Below are 24,291 nucleotides of genomic sequence, written 5' to 3' on the forward strand. Positions count from 1 at the left end.
GCCTGCCCAAGGACGCGGGCGGGGAGGGAAGCGCGCTGCAGGCCCTCCGATCTCACCATGTTTGGCAAGAAGCCACCGCGTGCATTCTACACCTCAGTGCCCGCAGATGGGAGTCATGTGCGCAAGGCTCGGGCTGCCACATCCCAAGGACATGCAAGAACACGAGTGTGCACGCGGGTGGGCCCTGCATGGGGCCTCTCCCACCCTGGGGGCTTGCCATCCTTTTGCGGTTGGCATGACAGGTAGCATGCTCTTCCTTACAGCAGAATTTCAGGAAGAAGTGCCTATTTCCATGAATGGTTTGGGAAATTCAAGCAAGGAGTGGCAGAGATTCAAACTGCCGCTCAGGTCGATGCGATGGGTGTGCCAACATCACCGCGTGGTGATGGTCAGGCACCACCAGGTGGGCTGAGGGGTAAAAAGATGAAGGTGACACAGCATTTGCCCTCAGAGAGTTCAGGAGTCTGGGGGTCAGGGAAGATGTGCAAACAAACCATCGCAGCATGAAGTGAAGGTGTAATACCACACAGGGAAGGTGTGGGGTAAAACTAAAAAATATTGCTTTTTTAAAAATACATGAAAACGTATTGAATAGCCTGGCCCATGTTGCTCAGTGGCTGAGCGTTGACCCAGGCACCAAGAGGTTCGATTCCGGTTCAGGGCTCATGCCTGGGTTGCAGGCTCGATTCCCGGTGGGGAGCATGCAGGAGGCAGCCAACTGATGTTTCTCCCTCAGCGATGTTTCTCTCTTACTCTCCCTCTTCCTTCCCCTCTCTCTAAAAATCAATTAAAAGACATATTTTAAAAAACACACCACTGAATATCAGCAGTTTTTTATGGCTCAGGGTAGTGTCCAATGAGGGGAGGGGTCTTTGCTATCATCGCAGGGCCGACGGTGAACCTTTTCCTTGTGGACAAATGTCCTGGTCTGACCTTCACTGAAGCCAAACCCAGCTTTGCTATGGCCCCTTGAGCCTGACAATCATTCATCCCCCTTCCCCATCACAACTACCTGCATCTGACTTCAGGAAGGCAAGTCACCTGACAGAGTGTCCTAAAACGCAGGCCCTTTCCTACCCAAAGTGACGTGTACCCACCTTCCCACGCCTCCTGAGGCAGCACCACCCACACTTGTCCTTGGCGCCCACACTTGTCCTTGGCCAAAACTAGCCCCCAGGCCACAGTCCCGCAGGCCTCTGCAGACACACCTGCCAGGACATCCGCTCGCCCAGACATTGCCACCTCCTCCCCTTGCCTGGTCCCCACCTCTTCCAGCACAGAGTGTACTCAGTGGTGCTCACACGGAGGCTCATTGGAATTGCCCCCAAAGGCTTGTTAACCCAGATGACCAGCGTTTGTGATCCGGTGTTGGGGGGTCAGGAATATGCATTTCTAACAGGACCCCAGGTGATGGGGACACTGCTGATCCACACTGAAAACCGCTCCCTGTGAGAGTCTATCCCGTCTTTAAACCAAAAGCAAAGCAAAGGCAAAGGCAAAGGCAAAACCTGCCCACTCTGCTCTCACTGACTCCCGTTCACACGCTCAGCTTCTTCCCTGGACCCTGAGACACCGCTGGCTGGTGCCATTTCCCGCGCTGCTTCAGGGTGGAGTCTGCCGCCATCTGTGATGGCTGCTCCTATGTGTCAGTTTGGCCAGGCCTCAGTGCCCAGATGTTAAACCAAACACTACTCTGGCTGTTCCTTTGAGGGTATTTTGTAGATCTGATTAACAACTAAATCAGTAGACTATGAGTAAAGCAAATCATCCTTCCTAATGTGGGTGGGCCTCGTCTAATCAGTGGAAGGTCCCAAGAGAGAAAGACTGACCTCCCCAGAGGAAGAGGGCATTCTGCCTCCACATTCACTTCAGACTGGAGCTCAACATGGGCGCTCCCCTGGGTCTCCAGCATGCAGCCTGCCCTGTAGATTTTAGACTTACCAGCCCCCACAACTGTGTGAGACGGTCACTTAAAATAAATCTCCTTCCCTCCCTTTCTCTCTCTCTCTCTCTCTCTCTCTCTCTCTCTCTCTCTCTCTCTCCCTCCCTCTATCAAAACTTTACTCTCTTCTTACACTAAACACAAATGGTGCTTTCTATAAAAATCTTTTACTATTTGCCAAAAGTATAACAATGATAAAATACTGCCCAATGTTTACTGAGTACTGCTAAGTTCCAGGGCGCCTCCTAAACTCACCTGGTGTGAACTGATTTAATCTTCACAAGGATCTAGCACATGGGCACAATTTTTACCCTGCTGTACAGAATAAGGCACAGCGAGAAGGACAGTAAGTTGCCCCACGTCGCACAGCTGGTAAGTGGCAGAGGCTGGGTTCAAACTCAGGTGTGTACAAATACAGACCCAGAAAACAAGTGTTGCTTCAGAGAAATGTCATAGCTCAATTGGAATGTTGTCCCCAATGTCTCTCACAGTTGGACAGGGACAGTTAGATGAGGCCCCAAAGCCAACGCAGCACGAAGAATCTTAGCCCACGTGTCCCAGGAGCACAGGCCTGCTCTCCACACTGCATCGCCCCCTCCCAGAAAGGAGAAGCAGGACATGCCTGTTCGTCCTCTGCGTGAAGCCAGACGGCGCCCAGGTGGGAAGGTGGAACGTAATGTTATACCTGGAGACCGAGCACATCCTCTTAGCAACTGTTCCGGAAAGTTAGCCATGAAAGGGTGTTGAGAAACAGGAGAGCTGGAGGGGTGTGCAGGCCGGGTTCTGAGAAACCAGGAGCCCTTGTGAGACAGTTGGGGGATCTCCAGGTGGGTGGGGGGGGGGGGCTGGGGGGGGGGGGGGGGGGGGGGACAGGAAGCGGAGACCTGCCGTTGTGAAAGGTAACAGGAGACGGGAGCAGCCAGGCCTAGGTGCAGCTGGACGCAGGCCATGGAAAGCGAGGATGCACGTATTTCCTGCACTGCCTTATCCCACATCAAGGGAGTGGGGGCGGGCAGCAAGGAAAAGGGGGAGACCTGGAAATGGCCCTATGAAGAAATTTGCAACCATTTACAGCACAGCCTCACTCCTGAGCTGGGGTGTGGAGGAGACCTAACCTCTGACAAGAGGCGTCTTGGAGCATGGGGAATTTCGGGTTGCGCCTGGTCTCCTGATAACTCCCGAGGAGCTGGGAGCCAGGCCCCGTGCTGGTTCCAGGGTGCAGGGCCTAGCAAGGCAGATGGGCTCCCTGCCTTCATGGGGTTTCCACTCCAAATGGGGGCTGGCCACTAACAAGGATACACCTCCCTGGTGGCAGATGGTGAACAAGCTGGTGAAGAAGGTGTGTCAATTGCACGATTCCCTCGGGAACTGAGGTGACGCTGTATGACAAAGTCAGAGGTGCACAGCCCCTCCAGCAACGAGCTCTGGCGCATGCACACCCGTGTCCGCGGGCACCAATGCTTGCAGCAGAGCTGCTTATAACTGTGACGAAGGAGGAGGGGAGGGGAGGAGGAGGAGGGAGAGGAGAAGAGGCAGAGGGAAGGAAGCAAAGAAGAAGGGAGAGGAGGGGATAAGGAAGGAGGAGGGGAGAAAAGGGTGAAAGATAGGAGGGGAGAGGAGGATTGAAGATAGCACAAGCCCATCAACAGCGGACTGGATGGATAAGGTGAGTTGTGGTCACACAATGGGAGACCATGCAGCAGTAGAAACAGGTGGTTTATATCAGTTGAGCTACAACAGCGAGCTGCAAAGAATACATAAAGTATAACTCCGTTTATACCTACTTCGGAGACAGGCCGCACTAAGCTATGCCGTGTTAGGGACACATGGCGTTGGTCCTCCAAGCCCTCAAGTCTGAGGGGAGGGGCTGGGGGGCTGCAGAGACAGGGTGACCTTCCTGAACAGGCATGGGGTGCGGGGAAAGTAGCCACGTTACACAATTTTATGTAATAAAGAGGGCTCCTCCTGAAAAGCAGCAGGGGCCCTGGGCCAGGGGGCTTCGCCCTTAGTCCCTGAGGATGGGACTTCACAGTGGGCAGGGCCTGGAGAGAGGTGAGGAGCGAGGAAGAGGGGGAGAAAATGGACAGGGGACTTAGGTTCTCAAGATGCGGGTTGGGGGAGGTGGGCTGCTCAGGAAGAAACAGACACTGGAGATGCCACCGTCTTGCCACTAGACCACTGTTCTCAACCCAGCACCTCACCTGGCTCTCTGACAACCTTGTTCTCCCCACCCGCCGGGCCCAGCAGCGTCACCACCCAGCACCCAGGATGACCTCACCAACCCCCGCCTGAGACCCCCACCAGCTATCTTTCCTCTAACCCAGGGCCTAAGATGAGGACAGAACACTCAGCAAACAAAAGGCAGGATTCACCCAGAACACGTGAGAGGGACTGACTGTGCCAAGTCCACTACACAGTGTAAAAGGACGGGATTGTGCTCAGCACCACTCATCAGCAGGGAAGTGCAAATCAAAACCACAAGGAGATGCCCCGCACACCTGTTAGGATGGCTGTCAGCAGGAAGACAAGAGGTAACAAGTGTTGGTGAGGGTGTGGGGAGATCGGAATCCGTGCATACTGCTGGTGGGAATGTAAATCAGTGCAGCCAGTATGGAAAACAGTATGGAGGTTCCTCAAAAAATTAAAATTAGAACCAGCATATGATCCAGCAATTCCACTTCTGGGTACGTATCCAAAGGCAACCAAGTCAGTCTCTTGAAGAGATGTGTGCACCCACATGTTCACAGCAGCAGCATTCGTGATAGCCAAGCTACGGAAACAACCTAACTGTCCTTCAGGGGATGAATGAATAAAGAAGATATGGTGCATATGTACAATGGATAATTATTCAGCCATAAAAAAAGAAGGAAATCCTGCCATTTGTGACAACATGGATGAGCCTGGAGGGCATGACATTAAGGGGGTGGGGACAGACATAGAAAGACAAATCCTGCATGGTTTCACTTATATGTGGAATCTAAAAAAGAAAAGCTGATTTCATAGAAACAGAGAAGAACAGAATAGTGGTAGCCAGGGGCTGGGAGGAGGGTCAGAGGGTACAAACTTCCAGTTATAAAATGAATGAGATCTGAGGCTCCACTGTACAACAGGGCGAGGACAGTGAATAATATGGTAATTGTGTACTTGAAAGTTATTAAGAGTGGATCTTAAGCATTTTCACTGAACACACACACACACACACAAAGAGTTATGGATGTGTTAATTACCTTGATCTCGGTAATCATTTCACAATGCATATCAAATCATCATACTGTACATTTAAAGTGTATACAATTAGATTTGTTCATTATTCCCTCAATAAAGTTTTGTAAAAACATGAGTGAGATGGCATGAGGATAAGAGTTCTCCTGGATTTAGCATTGGGACCAGGCATTTCCTCTCCCCTTGGGCATTGTGCAAGCCCCAGACTTGACACGATTCCTGAGCCTCCCCCACTCTCCTTGTTTGTTTGTTTAAAGAATTTCACATTATGTAGAGCAACAGCCCCCAGAAGAGGCATTCACAGTTTGGTCTGCAGGCCACAGTGTGGTACTGTTTGGATCTGTTCCTCAATGGAAACAGAACAGAAGCAAAGGTCAAGATGCAGGGTAGGCAAACCACCTCAGATGCAGTCCTCAGTGTGTGTCCCGCAGGACACAGCGAGGGAGGGCATTCAGAGTCCCTTCCTGGGGTGTGTGCTCTCGGGGAAACTAGAGACGGGACGCTTGGATTTCTGACTCTTTCATGGCTTTTCCGGTAAGGATGTCTGGAATCTACATTAACACAAACTCTAAATGGACAATTAGTAGATAAGGGTAGTTAGTTGGAAGAAGTCCTTTTGCTGAGAAAAATCTGATAGGATGGCTGACTTGGTTAAAGTTCTCATATACAAGTGATCATTACATTTTGATGGCTACAACAAGTAAATTAAGATAACACGTATTTTTGTGTGAGTACAAGAATCATTGTGTTCACGTTAGAAAATATGAAAAATAAACTCTAATAGCTCTAATAGCATCATGTAGCGATGTTTTTTAATCCTGATGTACTTTTATATAAATTGTAATAATATATATTGTTTATAACAAATTTTTTACTCAAACTTTTTTCATGCTGCTACTCTTCTACATGATCTTAACAGCTGTGTAAATGTTCCCTTGTGTGTGTTTTGAAATTTAATCAGATTTTTAAAGCAATTCTTGATTATCATAATGATAAAAAAAGAAAACAACCACAGGCATAATGTTTTTTTCTCATGTCTGATTGTATCTCTGTTAAATTCCTTGAAGTAGAATTACAGAGCAAAGGGCATAGCTTTTTTTAAAAAAAGTCTGTTTTTATTGACTTTAGAGATAGAGGTAGGGAGAGGGGTAGAGAGATAGAAACCTCGATGAGAGAGAAACATCGATCAGCTGCCTCTTGCATGCCCCCTACTGGAGATGGAGTCTGAAACCCTGGTATGTGCTTTGGCCAGGAATCAAACAGGTGACCTCTTGGTTCATGGGTCAATGCTCAACCACTGAGCCACACCAGCTGGGTTTTTCCTTAAATATGTTTTGTTTTTTAATTTTAAAGAAAGAGGAAGGGAGGGAGAGAGAGAGAGAAAAACATCGATGAGTGAGGGCCATTGATCAGTTGCCTCCTGCATGCTGCCTCCTGGGGAGTAGAGCCCACAACTTGGGCATGTGGCCTGATTGGGAATCGAACTAGCAACCTCCTGGTGCAGGGGATGATGCTCAATCAACTGAGCCCCATGGACCAGAGCAATGGCATAGCCTTTTTTAAGCTTCTGAAATATGTACCTAATGTTTACATGTGCAGACATGTGTTAACATGCATCCTCATCACACAAACACACAAAGGCTGTGTTCAGCTGCTCGCCTTGGAGGGGCCCTGATGGGCTCCCTTGGCCCGCAGGGGGCAAGACCAGTGCTGCTAAGAGCTTGCATGGGTTCTCTTTCCTAAAATTAAATACAAACTTAGAAACTTACCAAAAAACTCAAAACTGACTAGCTAAAGACCACTGCCTAGAGTGAGGCACGAGCCGCTCACACCAGCGCCAAGGTGGCACAAACCACATCTCAAAGCCCCACACAAACTGGGTAACTGAAACACCTGTGGTCCCATGGCCACCTCCCCAGAAGCTTAGCAGACGGAGAAGAGCAGGTGCAGGCTGGACACGCTGTGCCTGAGAGCTGTCTGCCCAGCTGCACTCGCCCCGAGCTGGAGCTTAACAGCACTGAGGTCACACCTGTCAGGCCACATGCCTCCTCCTCGAAAGGCACACTTGTTCAGGCCAAATCTCAGCTCTGGTTGTGGAAGCCTGAGTAACCGCCTTCCCTCCACGTTGGTCTTGTTTAAACAAAATGCCATGTGCAAAATTTCTAGGCCAGCTGCAGGCCAAGCCTCCTGGTGCCCACGGTGTCCTTGGGGGGAGCAGGGACGGTGGTGGAAGGGGTTGGGGATTGAAGAGGGAGGGTGCAGTGGTGTCCTGGGGCTGCCGTAATGCTGCGCCACACACTGGGCAGCTCAAAACAACAGGAAGCTATTCTCTCACAGTTCTGGAGGCTGGAGGTCCGAACTCAAGGTGTCAACAGGGCACACGCCCTGAATCCTGCAGGGGAAGTCCTTCCGTGCCTGTTCCAGCTTCTGGTGGAGGCAGGCAGTCCTTGACTTGTGGCTGCATCTCCCAGTCACATGGCCATCTTCCCCCTGTGTGTCTCTCTGTCCTCTTCTTAGAAAGATACCAGGTCAGGGCCCACCCTACACCAGTGTGACCTCACCTTAACTAATTGCATCTACAATGATCCAGTTTCCAAATAAAGTCATATTCTGAGGCACGGGGTTAGGGCTTCAACATATCTTTTTAGAGGACACAATTCAAACCCCAACAGTGTCTCGAGAGCTTAAAAAAATAAAGAGGTTAGCTAAGGACACACAGAGAGACTGGGACAATTCATAAGGGACGGTGGGCTGGCGATGGTAGGCACATCGGTGGTGACTGCTCCCCTCACCGACCACCCTTCCATTCTGTTGGGCAGCCACTGTAGTCTCCACACAACTGGCCATTCCTTCCTACCCGCTCTAGTTGAACTCCTGAGGGAATATAAAATTCTGAGATGGCTGATGAGGTTTAAAAAATAATCCAAGAGCCCTCACCTCCAGTTCCCCTAGTGGGAATGACACTCTGCCAGATATGACAGCCCTGGCCGTAGGAAAGCTGAGAATTCTGCAGGAGGAGCAGAAGGCCTCCATTGCAGAACTTCACACGCCCCACGGCGTGCCCTGGACGACAGAACTGCATGTGGACACGGGGGCTCCCCTGGTGGGAATGACACTCTGCCAGACATCACAGCCCTGGCCGTAGGAAAGCTGCGAATTCTGCAGGAGGAGCAGAAGGCGTGCCCTGGACGACAGAACTGCATGTGGACACGGGAAAACCCACACGGCGTTCTGCTGATGAGAGCTGCTAGGAGGTGAAGGGCACTTTCAAAGCGGATGCCTGTGTCCCGGGCACAAGCTGGTGTTAGATGCTAAGGGGAGGGGGGTGCAGCGAGAGATCGGGCACCTGGCTGGGGTTCCAGAACTCCTGGGCCCCATGGGCTTTTGGAGACGAATTCTTACGCACTTTGGGATGAGATGGGTGAGTGGATGTGTAGGATGAACTGAATCTTAGACCTAATGTGCTTGTCCTGTATCAAGTGACACATACCCTCCCTGCAGGCGGGAAAATTAATGTCCTTGGTGCTAACTTACTGTTGGAAACGCCCAGCCCACCCAGGCTAATTAGATTGCTTATTCATTTCCCAGCCTCTTCTCTCCAGGCATGTTTTGACATCTTCCCCTGGTTTAGGCCCCAAGGGATGGTGGCAGGGAAAGCAAGCTGGGCTTCAGACACAGCGTTGCCTTCTTTGCAGTCCTCCAGAGTGTCTGATGCCCAGCATGGGGATCCTGCAGGGCTGGCCCTGAGCGTTGCAAGCCCTACCCCAACCTGTTCACCTCAATCCCTGACTGCCAGCTGCTGAAGACACTAACAACCCCCCAGAACCGGTCACTGCTACTGAGTTCCTAGAGGCACCTCTTCCTGCAGGGACCATACATCCCAGAAGCCCTAGCCCCAGGACAGGCCCTCACAGTGGGTTTCCTCCCTCTCCTCCCCCTGCAAACAGCTTTCAGCTCTTCAGAGGAGGGGACGCACATCAGAGGTGGTCAGGGAAGGAGTGCAGGCCCAGGCATGGGCTAGGTCTAATGTAAGTAATGGCATGGCAGGTGGGATTCTTCCTGTCGGCCCAGAATTTCACTAAGAGCCAAAGACAAAGAGGCCCAAATTCTGAATTCAGAAAACAGGTGTGTGGGAACAGCTGCCTGGTGGGGGACTCACTGAGAGATCTGGGCCCAGAGACCGGCCCCGGAGAGAGGGACAGTGCGGTGCAGGAAGATGACTCCTTTCTCCCACCCTCCCAGCAGGGACAAAAGCTCTCCTCCCTGAGCCTAGGGAGGAAGCCTAACATAGGCATGGTGACTATGGCTAACAATACTGCATTGTATCCTTACTTCAAAGCGGCTAATAGGATCTTAAATGTTCTCACCACAAAAAAAAAAAAGAAATAGTAATTATGGGGCATGATACAGGTGGTAGCTGGCCTTATGGGTAATCATTTCTTACACACCTAGACCAATCATCACGCTGCACACCCCAAACTCACACATTATATGTCAATTATATCTCAGTACTGGGGGCGGGGGGGGGGGGGGGGGGCTCATGAGGGATGGCAAAAAAGGGACAGCTACCCAAACAGGGTTAAGAGTTCTTCATGGGCCCTAGCTGGTTTGGCTCAGTGGGTAGAGTGTCGGCCTGCAGACTGAAAGGTTCCAGGTTCGATTCCGGTCAAGGGCACATGCCCGGGTTGCAGGTTCAATCCCCAGTCGGGGGTGGTCAGGAGGCAGCCAATCAATGATTCTCTCTCATCATTGAAGTTTCTATTTCTCTCTCCTTCTCCCTTCCTCTCTGAAATCAAGAAAAAAAAATATTTTTTTTTAAAAAGAGTTCTTCATGGCTGAGATTTGGGAAGACGGTTGTCAGGTATGGAGGCACCAGGAGAAGGTGGCCACCGCCGGCAACAGCCCAACATGAGGCCTCCGAGTGGGGACTGGCACACCACCCACCACACATGGGTCCCGCCCAGGGCAGCGAAGACAGGACCCAGGGAGACAGCCAGGCAGGTCAGCCACACGAGTGTGTGCGTGCGTGCACCTGTGCAGGCATCTTCCGTCCCTGCCCCAACACGGGAACCACTGGAGGGAGGGTGGTGAGTGAAGAGCAGTCCTCACCCCCATCCCATGCCTCTGGTGCCCCTTCAGGGTGAGGGAGGGTGGAGCAGGAAGAGATCCAGATTGAAGTTTTTAAGTGAACAGGGCTGAGCCTTAGAAACGAAACTGCAGCTATTTGAATGACCAAAAACAATAGACAAGTATGGAATCAGAATAACATATCAACAAGATCCCCTCTGTTAGGGCAACAAAGGGGCTAATGCGGGCAGGGCCACATCCGCTAGAACCCCGAGAGGGTTCAGGGACTGAAACAGACAGTGTCCTGATCTCCCGTGGCATTTCCCAGTGGAGGGGCCCGAGGCTCAGGTTCATCAGATAACCACGGATAAAGGCCCTGCTTCCCCAAGCTGTGCTCTCTTCGGAGCCTGTGACAGGCTCTGAAAAGCCATTCCTGAGCTCAGCAAAGAGCTCAGTCCCTTAGAGATGAGGAGCAGACGTGCCAATGGCGTCATCTTGTAAAAATCCACCGTGAATTCTAAGAGGAAATGCAAAATCAGTGTGTTTCCCCATTAGTCACAGCACCGAGCGAGGCAGGGACACAGCTTCTGTCATTTACGGGGTTGTTTACGGAAACTTCACAAAGGTCACCCGGCAGGCCATACATGACCTCTAACCGACTGGGACAAGGACTCATGCCATAGGAGTGACCTTCCAGAAGGACCCTAGTGAGAAATAAAAAGCCTCTCCCGCTGAGTGCTGCTCTTGGGCACCGTGGGCAAGTGGCAGGGGAAGCCCCTACCTGGGTCCCATTCTGCTGGGACCATGAAAATGAGAATCGGAAGGACGCCCTAGGGATGGGGCGGGGCCTCGTGGTGGGGCGTGGTCTATGGTGGGCGGGGCCTTGCCAGGCCTGGGATACCAACCCCTCCTGCTCACAGGGACCCAGAGCACTGGCTTCCTCAGGTTCCAAGCTTATCCAAATATGCCGCCAGGCTTGGCTGCGGCCCTGCCACCTCCCAGCTGTGCACCTTGAGCAGGTCATTTGGGGGTGTCAGGCCTGTGGGCCTCCTCATGGGGCAGACCAGCTTCCAGTCGGAAAGATTTCACATCGGAAACATGCTCCTGCAGGCATAAAGCAGTAAATACACACACGGTGTAAAGCAACTCTACACACTTTCCTATTAGCGCTTGTCATGGTCTGCTCAGGCGCAGTAACAAAATGCCAGGACTGGTGGCTTGGAGACAGATATGCTTCTCACAGCTCTGCAGGCTGGAAGTCAGACAGCGAGGCACGCATGGTCGGGCTCAGGAGAGAACCCCCTTTCTAGGGCCTTCTCCCCGCACCCTCACAAGGTGGTGGGGTCTCTTGTCCCAGGGCACACATTCCATTCAGGAGGCCCCACTCTCGTGACCTAGCCACCTCCCCAGAGCCCCACCTCCTGACACCATCCCGTCAGGCATGTAGGAATTTGGGGGGGGACACACTCAGACCATGGCAGTGCCTGCACCCATTTTATTTTAATGACAATGGAAGAGTTACATACAATTACTTCATTTTTTTGATGTATGACTTAAAGCCATACATATGTCCAATGTCCAACAGACTAGACCCTCAGAAGGTCCTTTAGCAGCTCTGCCACTTCTCTCGCCCAGGCAGACCTGAGAGCAGGGCAGCATCCAGCACAACCAAAGCCCCCTGGCAGCAATGCTGGGAGCCCCGGGCATTCTGTTAGCAGAAGGGGAGGGGAGCAAAGGGAAGCTGAACATGCCTGGACGTTTCTAACTGCAGGCAACCCTGTCATTGTCACCAAAAGGCCAGCTAGCCCCTCAGGGGTCCCCACCTGAGCTTCGGCCACAGCTTGGACCAGGATGCCTGTGAGCCCACGCCTGTGAGTGGCCGAGACAGCCATTGGGATGGCCGGGGTGACGGCCTGCAGCCTGGTCCTCAGAACCTGTGGATGTGCCACCTCACGTGGACAAAGGGACCACAAAGACATGATGAACTGGGGACCTCGAGATGAGGAGCTCATCCTGGCGGGAGGCTCAGCGGCAAAGAGGAGATGTGCCGATGGAAGCAGAGGTTGGAGTGATTTGGGGCCACGAGCCAAGGAATGTGGGTGTTTCTAGAAACTGGGAAAAGGGCAGGAAATAGTCTCTCCGCTGGAGCCTCCAGAGGAACCTTGGTCTTGAACGCCTGACTCCTGAACTATGAGATGATAAGTGTGCATTGTTTAAGCCGCCGTGTGTGGGTATTTGTGACAGCAGCAGCAGTTAAGTGATGGAACCACGCACACCAAAACCTTGAGGCCCCATCCCACCCCCTGGGAGAAGACCCTGACTGCCCACCCCGTCCAAAGTCCCCATGAAGTGACCTTGAGGACCCACCGAAGAGCAGATGACAGGGCCGGGGCCCCTCTGGACAGGGGGAGCACAGGCACCTCTTACAAACCCTCCAGCGTCAGGAGGAAGAGCCCTTCTTTGTGACGACATGTGAGTTTGCTGCCTGCACAGATAAATAGGCTAAACATTTAAACTACTCACCTCCCACCATGTAAATATGTGTGATTATTCAGAAAACCTAGTTAGCGTGTCCATTCCTAATATATATTTTTAATCCTCGCCCTATGATATGTTTTTATTGATTTTTAGAGAGAGAGGATGTGAGAGAGAAACATCAATCAGTTGCCTCCCATACGTGCCCCAACTGGGGATGGAACCCACAACCTTTCAGTGTACGGGATGACATTCCAACCAACTGAGCCACACAGCCAGGACCCATTCTGATATTTTAAATCTGATTTTATGGTCTCGTCAGGGAGTGAAGTTCAGACCCAGTGTCCCGTGTGCTCATGAGCGACACAGATATCTGGCTGCAGCAGTTCCATGTTGTCGTGCATGTGTGAGGTTGTATGAGGTTAAGGTATTATTCACTTTTTAGAGTTTGACGTCCCTCTTGCTTGTCCACTGATATCTGCCTGTGTTTACACTGGGAGAATGAAGTATTCATGCTCATCGTGAGAGAGCAGCATGAAGGAGACAAACAAACCGAAACAGTGGAGAATGCCTTTAGCAGCTGAGCTGCAAGAAAACAGGACAGCTTCCTCCTTCGGCTATTGTTCTGGGAGCTGCCCTTAGAAAGCCCAGCACTCCCCCAGGATGACTCACCTACCTCCCCGCAGGAGCAAAGGATGCTCTGTTCTCAAGGAGGAAGAGCCCCACCCTGGAGAGAGAACCCCCAACCCAAACGTGGGCGTCTGGGCCAGGGGGCAAGGCCTCCTCGTGCCACACGCTGCTCTTAAAGAGGATGCTCTCATGTCACACCAGGTCCAAGAAATTCTCCACAAGAGCCCCAGATGGCAGGTACTTATATCAAATAACCGTCACACCAACTGTTCAGGGCTCAGAGGGGAGACACGGGGATATCTGCTGCCATCAAAGGGGGGGAGGGGGGAGGAGGGGAGATGTGGGGAGATCATTCCAGCACAATTCGCTTAAATTCTTTCTAAAAGGTACATTAGAGAGAAAAAAAAAGGCATCGAGTTCAAAATTAAACTGGACTTCCATTGTATAAAATTTTTTAAGTTAACATGTATTAATAATGCCACCACTAGATGTGTCAGACCCTCGATCTCCACGGTTCTTTATACACATCATGGGCCTAAAAGCTCTCTACAATCTGGAGACTTCATAGCTGGGCTGCTACTGACTCATGAATACAAGCATTAGCGCCGTCTCTGAAAACACTGCGTCCTCTGAGAAGAAGAGCACCAGGGACTCCTGGAAAACGCTTCCGCGCTGCCGGCTGGCCTGTGAGGACACCTGTGATAACACGGCTGCCGGGCAAGGATCTTCCATGTGTGAGGTCCGGTAAGAACCCTCCAGGCTCACATTCACAGATTATCACCATTAATCCTTTGCTCTTTGTTTTCCTTATGTATAGGTCAGCCTATAAATAAGGTTTCAAACACAGCATCACAAAGCCGCCCATCCATAGACTGAAAAAAGGAAGAGGCAGGAATCATTGCCGCTCGGCAGGCACCAATGTGAGAAAACAGGCATACTGCTCAAATGTGCACAAGAGACGGCCCGGCCCGTGACAAGAGCCTCTGGCTGGGAGGACAAAGGATCAGTCTACCTGGGAGCTAATAAGACCCTGGGGTGCTATATAAATGCATATAAAATGTGATAGTCTTGCAGACTCACCCAATATTTAAGGAAAACCTCATGCATGGTGTGTCCTGTTTTGATGGACATAAGCTTTTGGTCAGATACACAAAAGAACAAGAGATTTTAGGCCCAGTGTGGGCTGGCTTTCCAGGAGACCTGGTCTGAAAGCCAGGCTAAGTACACACCTGGACCCAGGGTTCACCTCAGTGACTCCTGTCAATCCAACAGCAGTAGATGCCCGCCAACAAAAGTGTATAGGCAGTAAGCTGTGAAATGCAGTGCTTGGTCAGGCTCACCCCTGCCTGTACACCCCCCCCCCCACAGCCCCAGCAAACGCAGGATCCCAAAGACAGAGAGGGAGCTGCATGCTGCCCTGAGGACAATGGCCTGTGCAGACCCCAACTTGCTGTCATCACCTGAGCCAGGTGCATGTAAACCATGTGATCTGATTTAACAGTGACTGTGCTAAACGTATCAGGTGTTCTATTACATAACTGACCTCTTCCAGAAAAGGAGGTTTCAGAATGCCATTACAACTTCATTCTAGAAAACAGCGTTTTCATGTGTCTTTTCCAGGCCGTATCTCTTGATATTTGACTCTCAAAATATGGTTCATTGTATAAAACAAGCACAGGCTGAAAATACTATGGTTTTAAAAGGCAAAATACTTAAAAGCTAACTTGAGCTTGAATTTCCAATATTCTCCTTATATTATCTGAATACAAGTTCAGGTTTTCAATACAGAACTGTTCCTCCTCAGATCAGAGCGGTGACTTCCCTCGCACCAGGGTGGCCACGTGGGTGCTGGGCCAGTGCCACTGGCTCTCAGCTTGTATTTGGCTATTTGGGTTCCTTGGTAATCATGCCTCCTGGGAAGTAGGGAAAATAAATCAATACACTGTGGCAACTAGACTTCCTTTCTACATTTCAAGTACTTTCCAAGAAACCAAATGATACTAGAGAAAAGCATACCGTTGGCATTAAAGGATGCAGCATCAGTCCCTCTGGGACTCAATGCAACATCTCAACTCAGTTCTGGCAACCTGAGTTGATTTTATTCTCCAAAGTATCTGGGGATTTCCTGGAGATATAGATATATTTTTAAAGGCCCACAGTCAGGATGTGTGCACATGGCCCTGCCCCACAGTGAGCCATTGATCCTGGTCCTTCCGGATGACGTTCACATCCAGAATGTTGAATGCTTGAAGTGCTCTTTGTGGTGATGGAAATGCCTATTCAGGAAACTTTGCCTTGTAGTGTGGTTCAAAGTTTGGGTCCCAGAGTCAACCACCTGGGTTCAAATCCCAGCTTGGCCACGTACTGGGTGGGTGACCTTGAAGAAGTTACTTAACCTTTCTCTGCTTCAGTTTCCTCATCTGTAAAATGGGGTTCATAAAGTACCTACATCGTTGGGTTGTTTTGAGGATTAAATATGTACAAATGATTAGAACTAAGTCTGGTGTGTGGTAAGCATTCAATAAACATTAGCCAATGTTATACTATTCAGAGAATTAGCCCATGAAAGCCAGAATGGACCACAGAAAGAATCCAAACCCAGCCAGATCTATGACCACGTTCCCTGTGCTTCAGAGTTTGTTCATGATTTCCCCCGGCGATCTGCAGGGGCCCCAGAGCTCCCTCCCCCTCCTGACCCATGAAACACAGACTGAGACTTGAGGTTTGCCGTTCATGCTTTGCTGCAGATTTATTTATCCAGCACCTACTTGAGCCGCCACTTCCATGGCTCAAATCCTGGCCATGTCACTCTTCATTTGTCCCTGAATTCTGAGGTCTGAGGGTGCAAGCCTCTAAGCCTGGCACTGGCCAGCTCTCCACACAGATCCCAGCAGGCGGGCGTGACAGAGGAGCTCTGAGTATCCCGGAATTGTTTCTCTCCTTACAGAGCAAGACAGCGAATATGAGCACCTGCTGTTGGCGGGGCAGTGTACCCAACCCTGCAAAGAGCACACAAACACAGCAGAAGCCCCGGAGCATGGTTCTCCTGATGCCCCGCCTTGTAAACCAGTGTCTCTGGGAGCCCAGAGCCTCCTGGAGGGGATCGCCCCAGAGGGTGTGCTAAGGGGGAGAGGCTAGTCCAAGGAAAGCGGTCGTTCAGGGGGACCATTTGGCCCTACATCCTCACCTGACTACGTTTTCAGGACAACCAGGTACAGGAGAGAGATTAAAAAGTAAAAGTGGTCCCACTAACATCTTTCTAATTTTTATTTCAATATTTTCTATTGAAGTTTAATTAATATACAAAGAAATGCACATATTTAATGTGTACAAGTTGATGAGTCAGGACCTACAGGAACACCAGGAAACCCTTGCCACAGCCTAACAGACATGTCCCTCACCTGCAAAAGTTCCCTTCTGTCAGCCCCTTTGTGTAGTAAGAACATGAGCTCTACCCTCCTAACAGGTTGTTAAGTGCACAGAACCGTGTTGCTAACTGAGGGCACTATGCTGCCCCACTGATCTCTGGGAATTGCTCATCTTGTGTAACCAAACTTCATACCTAGTGAACACGTCCCTTTCGCCTCTCCCGGCAGCCTCTGCAACCACCTTCCTACTCTCTGCTTCTGTAAGTTTGACTCTTAAGTATCTCTTATAAGTGAAATCATGCAGTATTTGTCTCTTTTTGCCTGACTTTCTTTACTTAGTATAATGTCCTCCAGGGCCACCTATGTTGTCCCAAATGGCAGGATTTCCTTCTTTATTAAGGCCGGATGTCTGAGTGAGGTGTTGAGAGCATTGCCTTTTTGCCTGACTTTCTTTACTTTACTTAGTATGTTGTCCCAAATGGCAGGATTTCCTTCTTTCTTAAGGCCGGATGTCTGAGTGAGGTGTTGAGAGCATTGGCACCTGCATAAGAATGTAGATGGTGGGGGTGCCAAGGGACCTGCTTGGGGGTTTTAGGAAAGGGCCACCTTCCCACCCCTGGGAGGTGTAAGATGGAGCTGGGAGGAGGGACACTGAGAATAGTAAGATGACCCAGAGCCCATGGGTCTGAGCTGGGCAGTTTCATTCTCTTGCTGCCACTATGCTTGAGGACTGGGAAAACTGGTGTCACCGGAAAAGAAAAGATGGCCTCTGGCTCAAGGCACTTACAATCTCATTAGGTGACAAGACAAACTCAGAAAAAGTTCAACAATGAAAGCAAACTTAAGTAACACTTCACTTATACTTAGAAATGTCAGGTGACTACACAAGATTGTAAAATAAAGTGCTGTTCCGAGAGCCTCAGGGAAAAGGGCTCAGAGCAGACACAGTCAGCCTCCTCGGTCCTGCCCTGCCTGTGTCTGCTCCTGTCCCAGCCCCACCGGTCCGGCCCCGCAGGTCTGGGTGAGCTCCCAGATTGCCAGCTGGAAGGCTGAGAAACAGGGATCAGTCCCTGGTGTTGGTGCCTGGATGGGCCAAAAGAGGGATATACACCGAGAGTCTGGACCTCCCTCCCTCCAGGGACCACAGGTAAGATCTGTAGGGGGATCCCTCCCATCCCCACCTTCTGCCATTGAACTGTGTGTCTGCAGAAGTAAGCCCCTGTGAAGCAGAAAGAACACGTCCCCCTTCTGTGAGCTCCCACTCCACCCTATGGGGTTGGTGGCTCAGTACATATCTATCAGTGTGAACACCACCTCTAAGTCAGTGAGCCTCGTCCCTGTGGCTGCTGGCTGACCCTCCCCGCCCCTCACCCCGAAGTGAGCTTCACACATTCCTACAGGAAATCAGAGCTGCAAATGCACCTTCCAATTCACCAGAAACACATCAAACACGGACTGAATCCAAAATAGGGCTCCCAGCAAAGGGTGGCATTACATTTACCTCCTGCAGTGAGCAGAGATGGTGCCGCTGTCACCAAAGGGGGTGCACCCAGAGCACCAGGACACTCACTGGTGAGAAGCAGTCCCTCACCCAGTAATACCCACACTCACACTTGCCCCTCCTAAGTAGGCATCAACTGCTCTTTGCAAAAATAGCATATATTTCAAAAACGGGCATGGACCTGCCATCTGTCTTGTTAATTTTCACACTGAGTGCTCCGTGCCCCATACTCTCTCTGGCCAGCGGACCAGACATTGAAATGGAGAGGAAGCTGGTAACAATGGAGCCACCGATGGGAGTGATAACGTGGTCTGCAGCACGGTGTCGTCCCAGTTCTGACGCAGGCTGCTGTTTATAGTCCTGCTCCGTGTGAATTCAGTCCAAAACAGTAAACACCGGAGAACACGCCAATTTATAATTAGGAAGTTGGTTTATTACTTTGTTTAGAAAATCGACAAATTTAAATTCAATCTCATCATACATTTTCAGATTCTCCTCACCAAAGGGCCCCACAAACAACCCACAAAATACCAAAAAGGTCAGGAGGATGAAGGCACCATCATGGAGGGTCTGAAAAACGTAGGTTCCCATTGAGCCAAGAGGAGCAGGAGCTGGTGTGTGGGAGCCTTGAGTATTTTGAAGCAGATTCAGTTTCCCCCCTTTCCTCCTGAAGAGGGGTGTGGTTAGCAGGAGAAACAGAAACTAGGGAACCCGGTGTGTGTGTGAAACACCCACCAGCCAGGGCACCTGCCGCCCAGGGAGTAGGAGAAGGCAGGTTGTCTGTCGGTCTTGAAGCTCCAATTGAGACTCCAGAAGCGGGAGGAAGTGACGTGCAGGGCCTGGCACTTACCTTGGAACCTGTCTGTTGCCTTCCACCTTCCTTAGCCTAGTGCTGAATATTTAAACACATCTGATTTGATTTTAGAAATGTCATTTATTCAATCCTTAACTTAGAGGCAATATTTTCCAAGGCTCAACACCAAGGTCACTGAAATTGAGTTAACCTACCTTGACATCTATTTAAACTTTTAGATCTGGACCTATACATCTGCAGCAAATATTCATTTAAGCCAGTCAAGGTCACAGCTATCTAAAAGGAAAGCTCCTTTTCTCTCTTTTTCCCACAGAAATACGATTCTACGCATTGATAAAACACTTCTAATGCAACCCAGCTGTGTGAACGTGGCTGCAGGGCTCTTCGATGATCGATTTCCTATTGAATGAGATGTGGCAGTTTGTGTTTTTGAAGAAAGTGGTCCAATTTCTGTAAGTTGTCAAATATATGTTCAGGATTGTTCTGTCTGTACCCTTCCTTACCTTTCACTGGCTGCAGAGTTTGTAGTGGTATTTCCTGTTTCACTGCTGATGTTGGTAATTGTGTCTTCTTTATTGGTTTTTTTTTTTTTAGTCTTGTTAGAGATTTGTCCATTTTACTGATCTTTTCAAAGAACCAGATTGCTGTTTCATTCATTTTGTCTACTGTTTTTCTGTGTTCAATTTCACTAATTTTGGTTCTTGTTATTTTCTTCCTTCTGTTTTTGCCTTGAGTTTATTTTGTTCCTCTTTTTCTAAGTTCTTGAGGTGGGAGCTGAGATTGTTGACTTGAGAATATTCCTATTCCCTAACACAGACAGTCCTTGGGTTACGTTGGAATCGACGTACGTTGTTTCGTGGTTACGTCGCCATCTCCCATTTACAGTAGGTCTTCGGGTTACGTCGGAGATCCATTCCTATGGCGCAACGTAACGCGATTTTCGCCGTAAGTCGGAACCCACCTACATAAGCACCTACGTCACTCACATAGAGCACATACACAGCAGGAATGAAGTGAAACAGTAAAAAAAATTTAAAAGAAAGATAACAATTCCTGACCTTTACTTGTGGTAAATAAATAATAATGTACATAAAGCACGGATGTACATACGTCAAAATGATGGAACTTTTTTTTTTTTACAAATACAGGCAGTCCTCAGGTTATGTCGGACTAGATGTATGTCGTTTTGTGGTTACGTCGTCATCTTCCATTTATTTATTTAAAAAAAAGTCCCTTCATTTCGACGTATGTACATGTGCTTTATGTTTTTTATTATTTATTTATTTTTTGTATCTCTGTTGTGCCATAGGAACAGATCTTCGACGTAACCCGAGGACCTACTGTGTATGCATCTGGTCCTATAAATTTCTCTCTCAGTACTGCTTTAGCTATGTTCCATAAATTCTGATATGTTGCATTTTCATTCAATATATTTAAAACATTTCCCTTGAAGCTTCCACTTTAGCCAAAGGATTATTGAGAAGCGTGTTATTTATTTTCCAAGCGTTTGTCAATTTCCCATTACCTTTCTGTGCTTGATTTTTAGTTTACTTCCATTGTGATCAGAGAACACACTCTGTATGATTTCAATTCTTTAAATTCGTTGAGGTTTGTTTTATGGCCTAGATATGGTCTCTCTTGAGGGGGACCATGAGCTCTTGAAAAGAACGTGTATTACGCTGTTTTAGGGTGGAACATTTTATGGATGTTGACTAGAGCTTGTTGGTTAATGGTGTTGTTGAGTTTTTCTAAATCTTTGATGATTTCCTGCTTAGTTCTATTTCTGCTTTCAGTTCTATTCGTTTTTGCTTCACATGTTTCACAGCTCTGTTGTTTGGTGCATATACATTTAGGATTGCTATGCCTTCTTGCTTAATTGACCCATTTATCACTATGGCAAATTTTCTTTGCTCTAATGTCACTTTATCTGATATTAATAGAGATAGTTCTGCTTTCTTTTAATCAATGTTTATATGTCTTTTTCCATCCTTTTACTTTCAACCTGCCTATGCTATTACATTTGAAGTGAATTTCTTGAAAACAGCGTATGATCAGGTCATGTTTTTTTCATCCACTCTGTTTCCTAATTGGTGTATTTAGACAACTTACATTTAGCGTCAGCATTGACATATTCAGGTTTAAGTTTGTTTTCATTTCTCTGCCTTCCTGTGGTTACTTTAACATATTTGAGAATTCAATTTTTACTTTCTATTATGTTTTTGGATATATATTTTTGTATAGTTTTTTTAAATGGTTACTCTAGGTATTACATTATACATATACTAAAGGCCTGGTGCACGAAATTGGTGCACGAAATTGGTGCACATGTAGGGTCCCTAGACCTGGCCTGCAATCAGGGCCCCGGCACTGCCCATGTCCGCCGCCACCCACCCCCGTCCCTGTTCCCCATCAGGTGATCAGAGCCTGCCGGCCGGGGGGAGGAACCGAGAGGTTGGCCAGCAGGCCCCGATCTCCTGATCAGTGCCTGTGGGCTGGGGTAGCTCCTGCATTGAGCATCTGCCCCCTGGTGGTCAGTGCACGTCATAGCTGACTGGTTGTTCTGCAGTTTGGTCGATTTGCATATTACGCTTTTATATATAGATAACCTATCACAGTCTACTGGTGGTATCATTTTACTAGTTAAATACAAGTGTACAACCCTTACTTCTCTTTATGTCCCTTTACTCACTTATAAAATATTTATCTTAAATTGAATTCCTTTACATACATTGAGAACTACATCAGATAGTGTTGTAATGTTTGCTTTGTCTGTCAAACATGATTTCAAAAGCTCAAGAGGACAGGGAAAGTCTATAGCTTCACCCATATATATTTTTTTACCATGTTTTTTTTTTCCTTCTGGTATTTCAAAGTTTTTCCTTTGATCTGTTTTTATTGGTTTATTTAGAGAATTTCCTTTAGTTACTCTTATAGAATAAATCTACTGGCAATAATTGTTTTAAGTTTTCTTTCATCTGAGAATGTCTTGATATCTCCTTCATTCCTGAAGAACATTTCCACTGGATATAGGATTCTGGATTGACTGTTGTTTTCTTTCAGCACCTGGAAAATGTTGTACCCCTTCCTTGTGATGTCCATCTTCTATCAATGGAATTGTTTTTCCCCTGTAGGTAAGGTATCAGCTCATTCTCACTCTGCTCAATGTGTTTCCTTTGTCTTCAGTTTTCAGGAGTCTGTCTAAGATATGTTTTAGTGTGGTTCTGAGGGGATTTATTCTGATTGGGGTTCTATCAGCTTTTTATATATTTGTCTTTTAACATTGTGTCTTTTATGCCAAAATTGGGCCATTTTCAAGCCATTATTTCTTTGAGTACTTTTCAGCCCACTTTTATCCTCTCTCCTTTTGTGACTACAATGACCTAAATGTGGGGTTTTTGTTAGAGCCCAACAGGCCTCTGAGGCTCTGCTCAATTTCTTTTCATTCTATTTTCTCTCTGTTGTTCAGATTGAACAATTTGTTTTATTTTCAAGTTTACTGATTCTTTCCTCCATCCTCTCCCATCTGCTGTTGAGATCGTTGATTTGGGGTTTTGTTTGTTTCTTTCTTTTAGTTCAGTTACTGTATTTTTCATTTCCAAAATTTCCATTTCATCCTCTATATCTTCTACTCCTTTGCAGAGACTTCCTATTTTTTTCTTTTTTAAAGCATGTTTGCAATTGCTCAATGAAGTGTTTTGTGGCTGCTTTAAATTTGTGTCAGGTGATTCTATCACCTCTGTCATCTCGGTGTGGACATCTATTACCTTTTTAAAAACTCAATTTGAGATTTGCCTGGTTCCTGATACGACAACTAATTTTTTATAGAAACTTGGACATTTTGTATTCTGTTATGCAACTTTGGATCTTATTAAATCTTATAATTTAGTGGGCTTCCTCTGGGTGCTACAACAGGGAGGGGAAGTAAGGGCACCGCCTCTTTAATGCCAGGTGGCGGTAGAAATCCAGGTTTCCTCCAGTTACATCTGAGGCTGGGGCCAGGGAAAAATTCCTTATTACCACTGGGCAGGGGTGGGAGGCCTGTCTCTCCACCAGGCCTACAATGATGCCCTGTGCCTAGGATGGCTCAGGGCGCCTGGCTGTGCTCCCCATGTGTCTTCACAGTTACTGTGATGGGGGTGGCCTCATTACCTCTGGGTGGTGGTGAAAATCCTGACCCCACTAGAACTCCTCTGCTGTCATCCCAGGGGTGGGCATGGGGTGGTACACCAGGCTCCCCGTGTAACCTCCACCACCAAGTGTCAGTGTCAGGGGCGAGGAACTCATTACCACCCAGGGGGAATGGAAGTCAGGCTTCTGACTTGGCTTTCTCTGCACCACCTTATGGGGTGTACGGAGACCTCATGCAGCCTCGTAAGGCTGGAAGCCTAGACCTCCCACTCATCTTTGGGGTCACAGTGCTCCTGTGGTGTATGGCTGGGATAGATATTGCCTAGAAGTTTGCTGTCTGGCTACTCGCCCCCCTTCCTTGGTCCTTTGGCAGAGAGCGCAGTCTTTGGTTTGGAGTTTTTATTTATTTATTTTCTATGCCTGTTGGTGTCCCCAGGTGGCCAGCTTCTCTAGCATCCAGTCTGGATGTGTTGAGGCAGAAAAAATCCCAGGGGGCCCCCTCCCCCGCCACTGTGTCTTCCTAGGGCTCTGGGGTCCTTGGCTGGTTGGTTTCTTCTCTCCACCTTTCAGAGTCTTCTTGTGTCTTTTCGTATATGAAGTTCAGGGTTTCTCATTTTACTTGGTAGGAAGATTAGGAGAAAATATATCCATTCTCTCTTCCAGGAAGTGGTCTTTCTTGGGTTAATTTTTAATGTTATGTCATGGCACAAGCATCCTCCTAAGCTGCTCTTCTGACTAGATGAGCTCTAAATATACACCTCACTCTGGCTCTCTGGTTGAATTCATTCAAAAAGAATTCCTGAGACAACAAAGGATGTTGCTGTTTCAGTTTCACAGATAAGAAGGAACCTTGACCTTGAGGAAAACTCTAGCCCATTTTCATGGCAAAATCTCAGGGGACTTGAACAACTCTAACCTCCTCTGCACCCTGTGGATTAAAAGATCCAGTTTTCGTTCTTGTTTCTATTTTAATTTCAAAGAGTTTATTTCGCTGTAGTAGATCATGCACATCAACATAGGTTTCAACAAAATAAAGCGATATGTTGGCTCACCAAGACATCTAGCTAGTGGGCCATTATGCTTATGTGGGGACAGTGACATCTATTTTATTTATTTTGAAATTAAAATTATTGTAATTTTTAAT

The 24,291-nt window shown here is 48.4% G+C and overlaps 1 protein-coding gene across 2 annotated transcripts in view; it reads right to left on the bottom strand.

Moving 5' to 3' along the window:
- MCF2L (MCF.2 cell line derived transforming sequence-like) overlaps positions 1 to 24,291 on the bottom strand; it is a 178,419-nt gene that overhangs the window by 112,777 nt on the left and 41,351 nt on the right. The gene's annotated exons all lie outside the window — the stretch shown is intronic.

Source organism: Myotis brandtii, unplaced genomic scaffold (genome assembly GCF_000412655.1).
Source record: "Myotis brandtii unplaced genomic scaffold, ASM41265v1 scaffold83, whole genome shotgun sequence".
Taxonomy (NCBI): Eukaryota; Metazoa; Chordata; class Mammalia; order Chiroptera; family Vespertilionidae; genus Myotis; species Myotis brandtii.